At 37.2% G+C, this 17,396-nt stretch overlaps 1 pseudogene; it reads left to right on the forward strand.

Moving 5' to 3' along the window:
• Nucleotides 1-16,739: 16,739 nt before the first annotated feature.
• Nucleotides 16,740-16,832, forward strand: LOC145573447 (small nucleolar RNA R71; annotated as a pseudogene).
• The last annotated feature ends 564 nt before the right edge of the window (nt 16,833-17,396 follow it).

Below are 17,396 nucleotides of genomic sequence, written 5' to 3' on the forward strand. Positions count from 1 at the left end.
ACAGATTCCTACAGATGAGCAGGTTAGGAAGGTTCTTAGAAGTCTTCCGCAAGATGAGAGATGGAGAGCTAAGGTGACAACCCTTTAGGAAACTAAGGACTTTACCAAGTTCAACATTGAACAACTAGCATGTTCTCTCATGACTCATGAGCTGCACCTTGGAGTTAACAACGAATTCATGAGGAACAAGGGATTGGCTCTTAAGGCTGATGAGGAGGAAGACTCAGAAGTGGACGAGGATGAGGCTGCCCTAATTGTGCGAAGATTCAAGAAGATGTTCAAGAAATGCCGCACCTCAAGGAACTTCGAGAAAAAGATCTCAAATCCAAAACCTGACTACAGCTGCCACAAGTGTGGATCCTCATAACACTTTATCAGAGACTGTCCCCTCTGGGAAAATGATAAAGGAAAAGGAAAGGGTAAGGAACAAGGAAGAGAAAAATTCAGCAAAGCAAACTACCAAAAGTTAGACATGAGGAAGGCCATGATAGCAGCCTGGGGAGACTCAGACAGTGAAGAAGAAGAGGATGACCAACCAGAAGAGGAGACGGCTAATCTTTGTCTGATGGCTAAATCAGATGATGAAAAGGCCTACCTTGAGGAACTCCAGAAAGAGGTATTTCTTGATCCTAAACAGCTTAAAACTCTCTTTAAAGATGTCCTAATAGATATATGTCTAGAAGAAGAAGAATTCTTTAGAGATACTTGTGTGAAACTGAATAAATGTGAAAAAGCTCTTAAGGTTTGCAAAGAACATAGTACTTGGCTGGAAACAACCTATGCAAAGTCTCAAAGCAAATTAAGAGAGCCTGATTTTAAATATAAACACATAACATAGATAGCTGATAGAATCAAGAATGAAAGTATTCTTCTGAATGTTGAATTAACTCAGTATAAGCTCATGAATTCTGATATCAGTTCTAGCAGTTCCTCAAGTGATCAGTTGCTTAAATTCAATGTTGATTTTGAAAATTTGAAAAATGAGCTCTCTACTTTAAAAACTCAAAAGGATCAACTTGAACGGAACTGAATGCTAGAAAGGATAAAAGTATTGACCCAAAAGTCTTACCTAAGTGGATAGCTGAAGCTCAAGGAAAGCGAACTGAAGGTCTTGGTTACATGACCAAGAGAAAAGGTAAGCAAAAGAAATATGTTGAGCTTTCTAACATGAAGGTATGCACTTTTTGTGGTAAGTCTGGACATCTCTATGGTCGATGTAGAATAAGAGAAGAATCTGATAAAAGAAATGTAAAACAAGTGTGGGTCAAGAAAACTGATATTGCATCCATGTCTAAGGAACCCAAGGAAACCTGGGTTCCTGATCCTAATGCTTAGTTTTCTTGCAGGTCCTAGTGAAGGGGAACAACTCGTGGTATCTCGACAGCGAGTGTTCAAAGCATATGACAGGTGAGAAATCAAAATTCCTCTCACTAGAAGACTACCCTGGAGGAACAGTAACCTTTGGGGATAACAAGAAGGGCGAGATCATTAGAAAAGGCAAAATTGGAAGATCAAAATCTCATTCCATTGATAATGTGTTCCTGGTCGAGGGCTTAATTCACAATTTGCTCAGCATATCACAGTTTTGTGATAAAGGAAACTCTGTAAGTTTTATTTCATACTCTTGCAACATCATCAATAATAAGTCAGGAAAGGTTGTTCTAGAAGGAATAAGAAGAGGGAATACTTATACAGTTGACCTCAACTTAATCCCAAGGAACAACCTTACATGTCTGAGTGTTGTTGAAGATGATCCCCTACTATGGCATAAACATTTTGGACATGCTAGCTTTTCATTACTAGACAAGCTAAGGTCAAGGAACTTGGTTGTGGGACTTCCTATGATCAAGTTCCTATGGAACAAAGTTTGTGATGCATGTGTGAAAGGCAAGCATGTTCGTTCATCTTTTAAATTGAAGAAAATGGTAAGCACTACAAAGCCTTTCGAATTAATTCATATGGATTTGTGTGGTCCCATGAGGATTCAAAGCAGGAGTGGCAAGAAATATGTTTTGGTTATTATTGATGATTATTCCAGATGCACTTGGGTTATTTTTCTTGCCAGTAAAGATGAAACTTTTAACGAGTTTGTTGTTTTTGCCAAGAAAATACAGAAAATCAGTGGTCACTCCATAGTCTATCTCATATCAGATCACGGAACTGAATTTGAGAACTCAAGATTCGATGAGTTTTGCAGGGAAAATGGCATGAATCATAACTTCTCAGCTCCAAGGACTCCCCGACATAATGGAGTTGTAGAAAGGAAGAATCGAACCCTTGAGGAAATGGCTAGAACGATGCTGATTGCAAGTGGATTGCCAAGGAACTTCTGGGCTGAAGCCGTGAATACAGCATGTTACATCCTCAATAGAGTAACAATAAAAAGTATCATCAACAAGACTCCCTATGAACTATTCAGAGGAAGGAAGCCAAACATATCTCATCTTAGAGCCTTTGGTTGTAAGTGCTTTGTACATAACAATGGTAAGAAAAACATAGGGAAATTTGATGAAAGAAGTGAAGAGGCCATATTTCTTGGATATGCCTCTAATAGCAAAGCTTATAGAGTTTACAATAAAAGTTCAATGTGTGTTGAGGAAAGCATTCACATAATCTTTGATGAAGTTAACTAGTTTGTGAGTGTGCAGGAACAAGAAGATGATAATGATTTTGAAATTGGATTGATAAGAGACAGGGATGAAGAAGAGACTCAGAAGCAAACCAAAGAAAAGCAGCCTGCTCCAGAAGAGGATCATCAAGAGAATGAGGAAGCTCCTCAACCAGATGAACAAATGAATGAGGAACTAGCAGAAGAAGAAGAAGCAGAAGGAACAGAACCAGAAGCTCCTCAAATTGGAGTTCCTGGGAGGGAATTTTAACCTAGGACATTCAAGTATAAAAGTTCCCATCCAACTGCTCTCATAATCAGTGACATAAGAAAAGGAACTCAAACAAGATCGCAGATGAGGAATTTTTGTGTGTTCCATGCATTTCTGTCCATCCAAGAGCCTCGAAATCATCAAGAAGCCTTGGGAGATGCTGACTGGATAATGGCCATGCAAGAGGAACTAAATGAGTTCGAGAGGAACAAAGTTTGGCACCTTGAGCCAAAGCCTAAGGGTAAGAAAGTCATTGGGCTCAAATGGGTGTTCAGAAACAAGCTTGATGAACATGGCACTATAGTAAGGAACAAGACCAAATTGGTTGTGAAGGGCTATAACCAACCGGAAGGTATTGATTTCGATGAAACCTTTGCTCCTGTAGCTTGATTAGAAGCTATTAGAATCCTAGTAGCTTTTGCCTCTTTTATGGGTTTCAAACTCTATCAAATGGATGTGAAATGTGTTTTTCTTAATGGTTTCTTAAATGAGGAGGTATTTGTTGAACAACCTCCAGGTTTCGAAAATCCTAAATTTCCAAATCATGTTTATAAGCTTGATAAAGCTCTCTATGGGCTTAAACAAGCTCCAAGAGCCTGGTATGAAAGGCTTTCAAAGTTCCTACTGAAAAATGATTTCAAAAGAAGAAAAGTAGATAAAACTCTTTTTCTTAAATCTCGAGGAACTGATTTGTTAGTTGTACAGATCTATGTAGACGATATTATATTTGGTGCTACGAACAATGGTTTGTGCAAGTACTTTGCTGAGCTAATGGGTGGTGAGTTTGAAATGACCATGATGGGTGAATTAAATTTCTTCCTTGGACTTCAAATAAAGCAAACAGCAGAAGGAATTATGATTCACCAATAGAAGTATGTCAAGGAACTTCTAAAGAAGTAGAACATGGAGAATGCCAAGATAAATCACACACCTATGGGAACAGCAACAGGACTTGACGAGGATCCACAAGGAACGAGTGTGGATCAAACCACTTACAGAGGTATGATTGGTTCATTGCTATATCTAACAGCCAGTAGGCCTGACATTTCTTTCAGTGTTGGATTGTGTGCTAGATTTCAATCTAATCCTAAAGAATCACATCTAACGGCTGTTAAGAGAATTTTAAGATACCTCAAAGGAACAGATGACCTGTGTCTGTTCTATCCTAGAAGTGATGACTTTATGCTTAGAGGATTTACAAATGCTGACTATGCTGGTGACTTAGTCAACAAGAAAAGCACCTCAGGTATGGTTCAGTTCCTTGGCTCTTGTCTAGTTTCTTGGGGTTCCAAGAAACAAAATACTGTTGCATTGTCGACTGCAGAGGCTGAGTATGTAGCAGCAGCTGCTTGTTACTCTCAAGTCCTTTGAATCGAACAACAGTTGCATGACTTTGGTATTAAATTTAATTGCATTACTATCTATTGTGATAACACTAGTGCAATTTGCATATCTAAAGATCCAGTCCATCATTCAAGAGTCAAGCATATTTATATAAGGCATCATTTCCTTAAGGATAATGTTGAAAAGGGTTTGATTAAATTATATTTCTGCCAAACTGACAATCAAATTGCAGATATTTTAACAAACCCCTTGAATAGAGAAAGGCATGAGAAGATGAGAATGGAACTTGGGATGATTAAGTTGTACTAAGAAAAATGCATCAAGTTCCCTCAAGTATGAAACTCAAACTGACGTGCTTAATCATTGTATACTGTGCACAAGTATTATATGTTTAATTACATAGTTAAGACAGGTTGTGAGCAGGAGTAACATTTGTCAAAGGCATGTAAATTTGAAAGGCATATAATATGAAAGTCCAAAATTGGTTGCATGAGCCTTGTTGAATTGTTCCGTATATCAAGTTGCATTTGCAAGTGGTCTTTACTGATTAAATTCAAGAGATAAAATTGTTGTGTTTATCTATCTTTCAAAATTCCAAATTCTTTTTATCTAAACACAAAATTCGGATGAATACATATAATATTCATCATTATCCTTTGTTCAAAAGTAGCCCACTCACATTACTCTCTTAAAACACGGTTTGCGTTTCCCTAAGCAATAAATATGAGTGTCAAATCAACTTAATTCACTTCACAGTCCAAGCGACACCTCACTTCACCAATTTACCTCCACCATAAAAGAGATGTCAGCCTCATAAAAATTTAAACCACGCAAAAATTACCTTCTCTCTCATCACTCCGATCAAAATTACTCTCCATTGTCTACCTCTCCAAAAACCCAAGTTGAAACCGAAGCAAACCCTATCCCAAACATCACATGGAAATCCTTCTGGAAAACTCAACTAAAGAGATCTTTGAACCTCCAAAGAATGAATCAACCACCGAATCTCAGTCCTCTCGCAAAAGGAAAGCCAATGACATGCAAGAGGAAGAGGAAAGTGTTCCGGAACTGGGTGTGAATGATTGAGACAAACCTACTGCTATGAAAAGGCAAGAGAAGATGGGCAAACATTTTGTGACAGGTTTGGCACTCAATTTACCTTGGTGTAGGTCTGTAATTGTATGAATTGCTTGATCTGCTTGAGTTTCAAAATTGGGTAAACTTGCTGAGTGAATGTTTTAATCGGAGTATGTATGTTGATGCTATGAAAGATTTTTGAAAAAATTTTAAGTACTCTAAGGGTATTATTCGTAGCATGGTGTATGGGAAGGAAATTGAATTTGATGCTGTGTATTTGGCTGAGTTGTTTGATGTGCCAAATGCTAGGTATGATTTGTATTTCAAAATTAATGTCATTAGAAACCCCCTTCCTGAAGCTAACATTGATGAAATTGTTGAGCATTTGGGAGGTGACCTTGAGGAACCCTACATAAACCATAATGACCTAACCCCTCTTGACAAAATTCTGCTAAAATTTGTGTTCAATGACATAATCCCTCGCTCTCAAAAGAGAGACAGTTCCAACAAGCTTGACTCTGTCCTAATCTACTGCCTAGCCCGAAAAATACCTATCAATTTTCCCTCAATCATGATCCAACACCTTACCCACTGTATTCCAAAAGGATGGAAGGTTGGATATGGAAACTTACTCACCTTTGTCTTCGAAAGCTTTGGCATTTCTTTTGCCAAGAAAGAGCCCTTACCTCTTAAAAACACCGAATTCATACAACCCATATTTCTTGAAAACCATAAATTGAAAGTTGTGAATGGATGTTTTGAAGTAGTGTTAGAAGAGAAAGATAAGAGGCCAAAGGAAGTGAGTGATGTAGCTGAGGGGGAAGAAACAAAAGCAGTAGGGGTCATTGAGCAAGTTGTTCAAGATATTCAGGATGAGGGAGAGAAGGAGGAAGAGGAAAAGAAAGATGTAGGGGAGGTGCTGGAAATAGGGGGAAGGAAAAAGAGAAAAAGTTTGAGGTTGTTGAAAAAGAAGGGGAATCCATCTCCAGTGTGCATTGATCTTTCTGGTGCCCAGGAGGAATTGCAGAAGCTCCCCAGTACTCCTACTTCTATTAAGCATGCATGTAGGTTTTGCAGCCGAAGAGAGATTGAAAGAGGTGAATGAACTGCTCCAGAAAATGCTCAAGGAACAGGAGAAGTTCCAAGCAGAGATGAAGGATTTGAAGAAGAGTGTGATCACTCTTAATGTTGATGTGAAGAAGCTGGTCACAAGCACTAATAAAGGGAGACAGTCCATTGTCAAGGACATTGTGTCTCAAATTAGCAAGAAGCTGGAGGATCTTGTTGTTGATGATTACCAGAGTGCTGCTTCATGATCTTACCTTACCTTGCAGCCTTTTTATGTTGATGAAACTCTTATTTTATTTGCTTTTGGGAACAATTTTATTTTGGTCTGTAATATTTTGGGCACTTTTAATTTTATTTTGGTGAACTTGAAAATTTGGTACATTTGGCCGATGTTTTAAATCGGTTTTGGATGATTAATACCTATGTTTATTCTGCCTATATGCTTTGTGAATGTTTTCTCTCTATGCATGCTTCTTGTCTTAACACCAAACCACTTAGATGGTGCTGTGTTATGGTATACTGTTGCTTGTGTGTTGGTTTTTGATAATGCCAAAAGGGGGAAGAGATGCAACCTATCAAGGAAACTTAATCATTCTATGGTCTCTATTCGAAATCTTCACAAGATGCCTACTCTCTAAGCAGGTATAATGTATATACAAGTTTTTCCTTAATTTTTTCCTTAGTTTTTCATTTCAGCATTGCTTTTATTTCTTAGTATTAGTTCCCTTTCTGCATTGTACTTTGTTTTTGCATTTTCTTTCTTTTAGAATAGGTTGAATTATCTTTGTTTCCTTGTAAGTAAGTTTGGTTTGTTTATCATCATTAAAAAGGGGGAATATTGTTGGATTTAATGATTTTGATGATGACACAACCTCACTTACTTACAGACTAATAAGAGCTTGATTGTTTAAGTGTGTGATCAGATGCAATGACTAGGAGAATTAAGTATCGTGCAAAGATACCATGAGGAACAAGAAGGCCAGAAGCAAAGCTATCCAAAAAGAAGAGTTCCTTTGGAGGAACTGGTGCTTCAAAAATGGAGACTTGAGAAAAGAAGGTTCCCCTCAGGGAACAGAAGCTTCAGAACAGAAGCTTCACCAGAGAAGAGAAGTTCCCTTTGAGGAACAGAAGCCTCGGAGTAGAAGCTTCATCAGAGAAACATGAAGACTAAATATGTTTTTATATTTTAGGATTTATGTAAGTATAAGAAATTAGTTACACTCGAAAAAGCTGTGTGGAATTGGTCTAAGTTGATAAAATTGTGCATGCTAATTTTTAGGAAAACTGTTATTTTCTAACGATTATCTTTTTCTCAACTGAAAAGATTTTATTTTATTTTTGATTTTTGAAAATATCTTTTGGAAATAAAATCTTACATGTTTTCCAAAAACTTGCGGCCTACTCCCCATGATCTCTTTCATATCATGGTCAAAGCACATTAAGGAGTTCATGCTTCCTTGAAATTAGGAACATGTTCATCTTAGTGGGTTAGAGTAGTGGCGTAATGGATTTGCTGAACAAAGAAGTTTTTCCTAAACGAATTTTAATCTATAAATAGCTGTTGATTTCAGATGGAAAAACTTACCCTTGCTCAACTAAGATTTCAACCTTTGTTGTCTTTAATCGAGTCAAGAGTCAATTCCACACTTGTGAAAAAGAGTGTTCTTATGTTCTTATACTAGAGTTATTTCATTCGAGTTGTATTTTGGGAATGGGGAAGTTTGAGTGAACTTCTGTATGTGAGAAAGAGAAAAGAGAAAGAAAAGAGAAGAGTAACAAGTTGGGTGACTTGTTCCTCGGGGTTTCAAGTTCGTTGAGGAACTTGAAGTTTGAGTCTTTAGTTTGTAATAGGACCATTTGCCCTATTCTAGTGAAGATTCTTTTCCCAAATTCCCAAGTGGTCGTGGTTTTTCTCCTTGTTATGGCCAAGGAGTTTTCCACGTAAAAATCTCTCTTGCATCTTTTAGTTCCTTCATTTTATCTTTCTATTCCTTTAGCTTATTTAGTTTTTATTCTGCAAAAAGTTTGGCTAAACTCTCATACTACAATTCAACCCCCCCTTCTTGTAGTATTCATTGAAACAACATGTACCAAAAACTCTAAAACACATTAAATTCCCTCCTCCCTCCTCTCATAAAATAAAAGGTAAGAAAAAATCTACTCTAAAAACTGGAAAATACAGGTTGTCTCCCGCAAAGCGCTTGTTTATTTAGGTCCCGCACGACCTTCTTACCATATATCGATCAAGATGGAATGGAATTGATTAGGTGGAGTAATTCAGCTGCACTAATCGTAGCCCCTTCATGGTACAACTTTAGTCTTTGACCATTTACCTTAAACTCACCACCATGTTCATCAAATAATTCCACATAACCGAATTTGTTTGCCCACTTAACTATAAAAGGACCCGACCACCTTAATTTCAACTTTCCTGGGAAAAGTTTTAGTCTAGAATTGAACAAAAAAACTTTGTCACCCTCTTTGAATTCTCTTGGAAGGATAATCTTGTTGAGCCATTTCTTGGCCTTCTCCTTGTAGATGCGTTCACTATCATAGGCCATCAACCTAAACTCATCTAATTGGTTAAGTTGTAGAAGCCTCTTCTCTCCCGCTAGCTTAGCATCCAAATTGAGCTCTTTGATAACCCAATATGATTTGTATTCTAATTCCACCGGGAGGTGACATGCTTTCCCATACACAAGTCTATAGGGAAAAGTACCAATTGGGGTCTTAAATGCGGTTCTATATGCCCAAAGGGTGTCATCCAACTTATCATTCCAATCTTTCCTAGATTTTGCTACCACCTTCTCTAGAATAGCCTTAATCTCACGGTTAAAAACTTCAACATGGCCACTAGTTTGGGGATAGATGGTAAGCTAAACCCGTCCTATGGTATACACCATACTTCTTGAGAAGGGTATCTAACTTCCGCTCATGAAAGTGAGATCCTCCATCACTTATAATCGCTCTAGGGACTCCAAATCTAGAAAAAAATGTTTTCTTGAATAGCTTATGGACCACCTTAGCATCATTAGTAGGTAAGGCAATGGCTTCTACCAACTTGGATACATAATCAATGGCGACAAGGATATAACGATTCCCTCTAGAAGAGGGAAAGGGTCCCATGTAATCAACACCCAAAACATCAAAAATTTAAACTTCTAAAATACCAGTTTGAGGCATCTCATGCCACCGCGAGATGTTGCCAGTCCTCTGGCAAGAGTCACAAGCTTAAACAAAAGAGTGACCGTCCTTGAACATGATAGGTCAATAGAAACCCGACTCATTGATCTTTGCAACCATCTTGGTGGGACCATGATGTCCTCCATAAGTTGAGTTGTGGCATCTAGTGAGAATACCGTGAACTTCCCATTCGGAAACACACCTACGAAATAATCCATATGCACACTCACGGAACAAAAAAGGATCATCCCAAAACAAATGTTTAACATCATAAAGCTACTTCTTTTTCTGTTGGTAGGTAGGACACATCGGGAGGTAGAGTACCGTCCACCAAATAATTAGCATATTCGGCATACCAAGGGTGTTGCGCTACAACTGCATACAAGTGATCATCAGGGAAAGAATAGAAAGAGAATCCTTACTAAGACACCAAATTGTGTCTCCCTAAAAACCAAACCCAGTGATGAGTACTTTCACATCATTTGATTATCGAACGAGGTGGAATGTGAAAGAGTCTCGTGATTCCCTTGTTTATAATAAAAATACTTCTTTCTGTTTTCAAAAATATTTCTTTTCGTATCCTATTTATGAAAAATGTCCAATCCAATTTAATTTGGTCCATGATATGGGTCCAATAATTGTGTAGTTGGATGGGGCTCTAAAAGAGCTTTCCAACGATATATTATAAGTCCATTCTAATGAATAATGAGGAAATTATGGTCTGAATACTAAGTTGGATCTTAAATGAGTTTTATGGGTGACCCAATGATCAAGTGGAGGGTCCATTAATTTTCATTCCTAAATTCATTAGGAATTACTTTAATTTTCTAGAATAATCTAGAAGATTATTTTAAGTTTTAAATAGATTAGGATTAATAATTATATTTTTAGAAAAGATAAATTAGTTGAAATAAAACAAGTGTTTGAAAAAGATTTAATCTGATTTTTTATGATAAAGTACGGACTCTGATTATTCAATTATATTGGAAAAAGGACTCCATACAACAAAATATTATCCCACAGCACCATCGCGCTGCGACAGGTCCATCACGCCGCGATAGGCTTGTCGCGCCGCGACAGCGCCATCGCGTCGCGATAGCCCTGTCGTGCCGCGATGGGAGTAGTTTTACTTCGATTGGAATTCGCTCTTCTATGATCGTTTCTGGATGTTTTTTTCTATAAATAGGGTCGTATTTCCCCGTTTTTAATTAACAATTATCTTTCTATTCTCTCTCTCTATCTCTCTCTCTAAAAGCTAGAAGCTTATTCTTTCTCCCTCTTCCAAAACCTTTCCTTTTCAAAAAACACCATGCCAAGCTCGAAGTTTCCTTCGCCCTAGACGTGAAAGGTTGATAATTTCTGAGGGTTTTGTCCCAAATCCCTATTTTAATTATTTAAATTTATCGTTTGATTTAATATTTTCCTTGAAGTTACTAACGTGTATATTGTTTTAACAGAAAGAGATACGAGGCAACAAAGTGAGTAATTTCATTGTTATATTTCTTTAGAAAGCATGTTTATATTATTTTGATTCCCAGTATCATGTTAGGATATCTTTTGTTGCTTTCTAGTATCATGATTAGGTTGCTTCCTATTTTGTTCTATCATGATAGTATCATGTTAGGGCTAAAGCTTTGATCTTTAATGTTTAGTGACATGCTAGGATTTGTTATTAATCATGTTAGTATCATGCCTAGGATCTTGCTAACGATATTATGCTTTGATGAGATTGAGATTATTTTGATGATTATGATTTGTTGTATCAATTTTATATTGCTTGATATTATTGTTATTGCTTGATCGTGCCCTCTCTTGTAGGTTCAAAGGAAATTTGTACTTGAAATCATGCTTAATAAGATAATTAATAATTTGATTTTAGGCTAATATGATTTTAATTCAAGTGATCACCAATAATAGATTTATTTGTGCATTAATATCAACCAACATAGATTAAACAGGTTTAGGATTAATATAGTGATTGTATGTTAGTCAGAAAGCGCACATGAATATGAGAAGAATAAAGTAGAGGCCTATTTAGGACAGGTTCAATCTCTTTTAAGTTGGATTTGTACCTTCATCCCCGAATATCCAGTCATGGTTCAGGTCCACTATGGAGTTAGCAATCTCATGGACCGTGAAGAGGTGTAACCTTCACCCTGTGAACGGTTTACAAGTTCCTAAAACTTGTTGGCGACTCTTTTGCTCTAGATTCCTTCCCTTTGGACGCCACCATGCTTAAGTGTATGATCACAGTGGGGCTTGATAGGCTAAACTCGTATCACCCAATCAAAATTATTACCTAAAACCACTAACTAAATATAGATAGGGAAGTAGGGTCGAATCCATAGGGAAACTGGTCTTTCTATTTCTAATTAATTAATGCAATGTAAATTATTAAGTAACAAATTAATATAATCAAAGGGAAACTAAACTACTAAGATTAAGGGTAGAGAAAATCAAGGAATAAAGGCCTAGGGCATAGGTTCACCAATAAATAACATTCCAGGGTAAAATATAATAATCAATCATCAATGCATCAATTAATCAGATCATAAAGGGCTTTCGCTACGTATTACAATCACAGAAATAATCTACCGGTGTTAAATCTCATCTCTCGAATCTCGACTTAACCATTTATAAATTAACCTGCCTATTGAAACTAAGCCTAAATATCAATTCTCATCTCTCGAATCTCAAATTAATATTGCTAAACTCATACATAAAAGATCTGCACAAATCTAGTTGCATAGCATTAAATCAATCAATAGGAAATTAATCAAGCATTGACAATCAACAACAATAAATTACCCCTTCATATTATTTATGGATCCCCATAAACTCTAGAAAGAAAACTACTCACACATAACAAAGCAATTAAAGGAGTCATGATGAATAAAAGAAATAAAATTACTGAAATTAATAAAGAAGAAATCATTACCGAAATTAATGTAAATAATGAGTTGAATCAAAAACAAAGTATAGAGTTGTAGAGAGAGAAAATAATACTAAGTAGAGAGAGGAAATCTAAGAGAAGAGGTAAAAAGAGAATAAGAGAGATCCTAAACTTGCTTAACGAAATCGTATTTATATTCAACAAATTAATCTTAAACTAAAACAACTAACGTCGCTCTAAATATCTACCAGGGACACGCACCCGGTCGGGCGCCACACCGCCCGATCGAGCCCGCCTTTTTCCATTAGAGGTCTTCTCTCGCGCCCAATCGGGCGCAAGCTCGGGCAAAGCAATGCTTCATTCTTCTTTCGCCCCGCCCTGCCGGGTGCGCCTTCGGGCGGGACCATACTTGGCCGGGCAAGGCCACTTGGGCTATCTTAGACTTTGATTGGGCTCCGATTCTTCGGCACAATCTGAATTTCCTTTTTGGGTCTTGAATACTCGATCCAAATGTCTCGGTATCTCATATGTTGAGCCCTTAATCACCGATTTGATGACTTTAACCAGCCCTGGGCTACGAAAAATGGTCGTGCTCCTCCAATGCTCGTAGTCGCTCTAATAAATTCTGGGAAAATGCTTCAACAGTGCAATTCCCTACAAAAATCAACCAAAACTACGAAAACACTAGAAAACACCAATTAGTAATAAAAGTGGCTCTAAAGAGCCAAAAACACTACCAATTATGACCAAGGGACGGGGATAAAATACTATATAAAATAAACATATCAGGGCTCAAGTGTGGGATGCTTGAAATATTCCCTACACTTACCCTCATCATACCTAATTCGTGACAAGTGATCTGCAACAACGTTCTCTGCACCTTTTTTGTCTTAAATTTCCACATCAAATTCTTGGAGCAAGAGAACCCAAGGGAGGAGCCTAGGCTTTAATTCCACATTAGCTATTAAATATTTTAAAGCTGCATGGTCAGTAAAAACAATAACTTTAGAACCAACTAGATATGATCTAAATTTTTCTAAAGCATAAATCACAGCAAGAAACTCCTTTTCCGTGGTGGCATAATTGACTAGGGATTCATCCAAAGTTTTACTTGCATAATAAATAGCATGCGAATGAAACTTTGTTCTTTCTCTGTCCTAGCACGACTCCTAATGCAAAATCACTGGTATCACACATGATCTCAAAAGGAAGATTCTAATCGAGAGCACATATGACAGGTGCCGATATCGAAGCCTGCTTAATCCTGTTAAAATCCTCAAGACACTCATCACTAAAATCAAATGGGGAATCCTTGAGTAAAATCTGAGTTAGTGGTTTAGCAATTTTAGAAAAGTCCTTGATAAAGCGACGATATATAAAACCCCGCATGACCTAAGAAACTTCTAACCCCCTTAACATTAACTGGTGGAGGTAATTGCTCAATCACATAAACTTTAGCTTTATCTACTTGTATACCCTTATCAAATATAATATGACCAAGAACTACTCCCTCTGTCACCATAAAGTGACACTTTTCCCAATTTAAAGCCAAATTGCATTATTCACATCTTCTCAAAATTTTAGCTATATTACCAAGACATGAATCAAATAAAGACCCGTAAACACTAAAATCATCCATAAATACTTCCATGACAGACTCTATGAAATCAGAAAAGATACTCATCATGCAACGTTGAAAGGTAGCAGGGGCATTACACAAACCAAAGGGCATTCTACGATATGCAAAATTACCATAAGGGCATGTAAATGTAGTCTTTTCCTGGTCTTTAGGGTGAATTGGAATTTGGAAAAATCCCGAATACCCATCCAAATAACTAAAGAACTTATGATTAGCTAACCTTTCAAGCATTTGATCAATAAAAGGGAGAGGAAAATGATCTTTTTTAGTGGCAATATTTAATCTACGATAGTCAATGCACATACGCCACCTTGTAACAGTTCTAGTGGGAATTAATTCATTCTTATCATTTTTTACTAGTCATCCTACCCTTTTTAGGAACCACCTATACAGGACTTACCCATTTTGAGTCAGAAATAGGATAGATAATACCTGCATCAAATTATTTCATAACCTCCTTCTTGACTACTTCCTTCATGTTAGGATTCAACCTCCTCTGGGGTTGAATACATGGTTTGTAATTGTCCTCTAAGTGTATCCTGTGCATACAAAAATCAAGACTAATACCCTTGAGATCATCAATACTGTACCCTATTGCTCTTTTGTGGGTCGAAGAACCTCTAGAAGTAGTTGGGAAGTTTGTGGGTCATCAAAAGCAGTATTAATTATCATAGGGTGTAATTCCTGCTCATCAAGGAAAAAAACATATTTTAAATGAGAAGGGAGAGGTTTTAGTTCAGGTTTCTTAACCTCTACAAGTTTTGATTCCTGAACTAATTTTACTACCTTCTTGCTCCCTTTAGGATCCAGTTCATCTATAGCAAGATATTTTTCTATGGCATCCACCTCTCTGCTTCAAATGCTTGCATCACTTGTAGTTAATTTACAACAAAGAACTTCCTCCAAAGGATCCCTTGTAAGAACCTGTGGTAAGCTATCTTCACAAACAACATCCATGACATTAATAACATCAATTAACCAACAATTTTCCTCTAACATAGGACCTTTCAAAACCTTCCCTAAATTAAAAGTGATATTCTCATCTCCAACAAAAAGGGTTAGTTTTCCATTTTTAACATCAATAATGGCTCCTGCAGTATGGAGGAAAGGCCTGCCTAATATTATGGGAATTTGAGTATCCTCTGACATGTCTAAAACAACGAAATCAACAGGAATATAAAATTTACCTACCCTAACAGGAACATCCTCTAAAATACCTAAGGGGTATTTAACAGAATGGTTTGCCATTTGCAAGGTAATATTAGTAACTTTTAAATCACCCATATTAAGCTTTGAGCACACAGATGATGGCATAACACTAACACTAGCACCCAAATCACGCAATGCTTTATCAATGAAGACATTACAAATATGACAAGGGATAGAAAAACTACCAGGATACTTTAATTTAGGAGGGGATTTATTTTGCAATAAGGCATTATATTCCTATGTAAAAGCTACAGTTTCTACCTCATTAAATGCCCTTTTCCTAGTCAAGATATCTTTCATAAATTTAGCATATGTAGGAACCTGAGTGATTAAATCAGTGAAAGGAACTGTTACCTGCAGATTTTTCACAACCTCCAAAAATTTACCAAATTGTTTATTGAACTTACTCTTCAGATGTCTATTAGGGAATGGAAGTTTGATAACTAGACCGTGCGCATATCCAACCTTGTCCTGAGGTTTACCCTACAAAGAAACATTAGAAAAGTTAGTTTTCTCTTGGGGCCCTGCAGGGTTAGTAACATTAGCACTTGGTACAAGGGAATCAGGATTAATAATTGTTGTTATAACAGGTTTATCATCTTTGGGCATATAAGGCTCATCATAGTGTGAACCACTCCTCAGAGTAATTGCATTAGCATGATCCGTGGAGTGTACTGGCTGTGATGGTAGAGCTCCCTGCTAGCGAGTTTGTAGAGTAGAGGAAAGTTGCGCAATCTGATTATCCATGATTTTATTATGTGCTAAGATTGAATCAATTTGTGCATCCCTACTCTGCTAGTGCTTTTGTATATTGGCTAACATCGCTCTAATTTCTGATAAGGCATGGTCAGTGGAAGGAGGAAGGGTAGGTGATTGAGTCCTTTGGTGAGGAGTTTGGTAGTATTTTTGCTGTGGTTGTTGTGGTGCTTGTGGTTGTGATGGTTGTGGAGTTGGGGGGTTTTTCACATTGGTGCTCCGGTAAGATAGGCATGGATGATTCCGGAGGCCAAGATTATAGGTGTTGGAGTATGGGTTATTTTGTCGATAGGCTTGGAATGCATTAACTTACTCCACAGAACTCCTACAATCTTGTTCCCAATGACCTACAATTCTAAAATTTTCACAAAAAGCTTCATTAGTGTTATTAGTAAAAGCAGAAACATTAGCTAAAGTAGTAAGATAAATAGTACTTAGATTATCTAATTTTTGACAAATAGAAGTTAATTAAGCTTGCACAAAGAATACAGAATTGACACTATGTTTCCCTTTGTTTGTAAAGCCTCTAGGATTCCCGTATTGGGTGTTGTGAATTGTCATCTCTTCAATAATTGTTCCTGCTACATCTACTTGAAGATTCATGAATCTCCCATTAGCTGTTGAGTCAAGAATTGATCTAGATGAATTTCCAATCCCGTTGTAAAAGGCCTAGATTATCTGACACTATGCTAATCCATGATGGGGACATTCCCTTTGCAAATCATTAAATCTTTCCCAAGCATCATATAGACTTTCATCAACTTCTTGAGCAAAATTTTGGATTGAACTCCTTAATAAAGTTATCCTCTCTGTAGGGTAAAATTTATTATAGAAATTCAAAGCCAGAGTATCCCAGTCAGTAATACCAAGTGCAATTCTATTCAATCCATTATACCACAATTTAGCTTTACCACACAAAGAAAAGGGAAAAAGAATCTCCCTGATTTGGTCTTGAGTGACCCCAGTTTGCCTAATAGTACTGCAAACTCCGCTGAATTGGATCTTCACCCTTAGCTCCGCTGAATTGCTTCCTTTCAATCATAGTAATAAATTGGGGTTTAATCTCAAACTCCACTCCCTCAAGATTAGTTGTAGGAGCAAGTCACTAGTAGAAAAATAACGAAAGGCACCGACCCATGTCCACCGGTTTTTAAAAACCGGTGGGAAAAAAATGGGTGGGTTAATGCCTTTTTTAATTACCACCGGTTTCAAACCAAACCAGTGGCATATGTTGTAAAGGCCACCGGTTCAAGCAAAACCGGTGGCAATAATAAAAAAAAACCCGCCCTTTTCTTTTCCCCTTTCCTTTTCTCCTTCTGTTTCCCCTTTCCTTTTTCATTTTCACTCG

This window comes from Chenopodium album, chromosome 12 (assembly GCF_948465745.1).
Source record: "Chenopodium album chromosome 12, dcCheAlbu1.1, whole genome shotgun sequence".
Lineage (NCBI taxonomy): Eukaryota > Viridiplantae > Streptophyta > Magnoliopsida > Caryophyllales > Amaranthaceae > Chenopodium > Chenopodium album.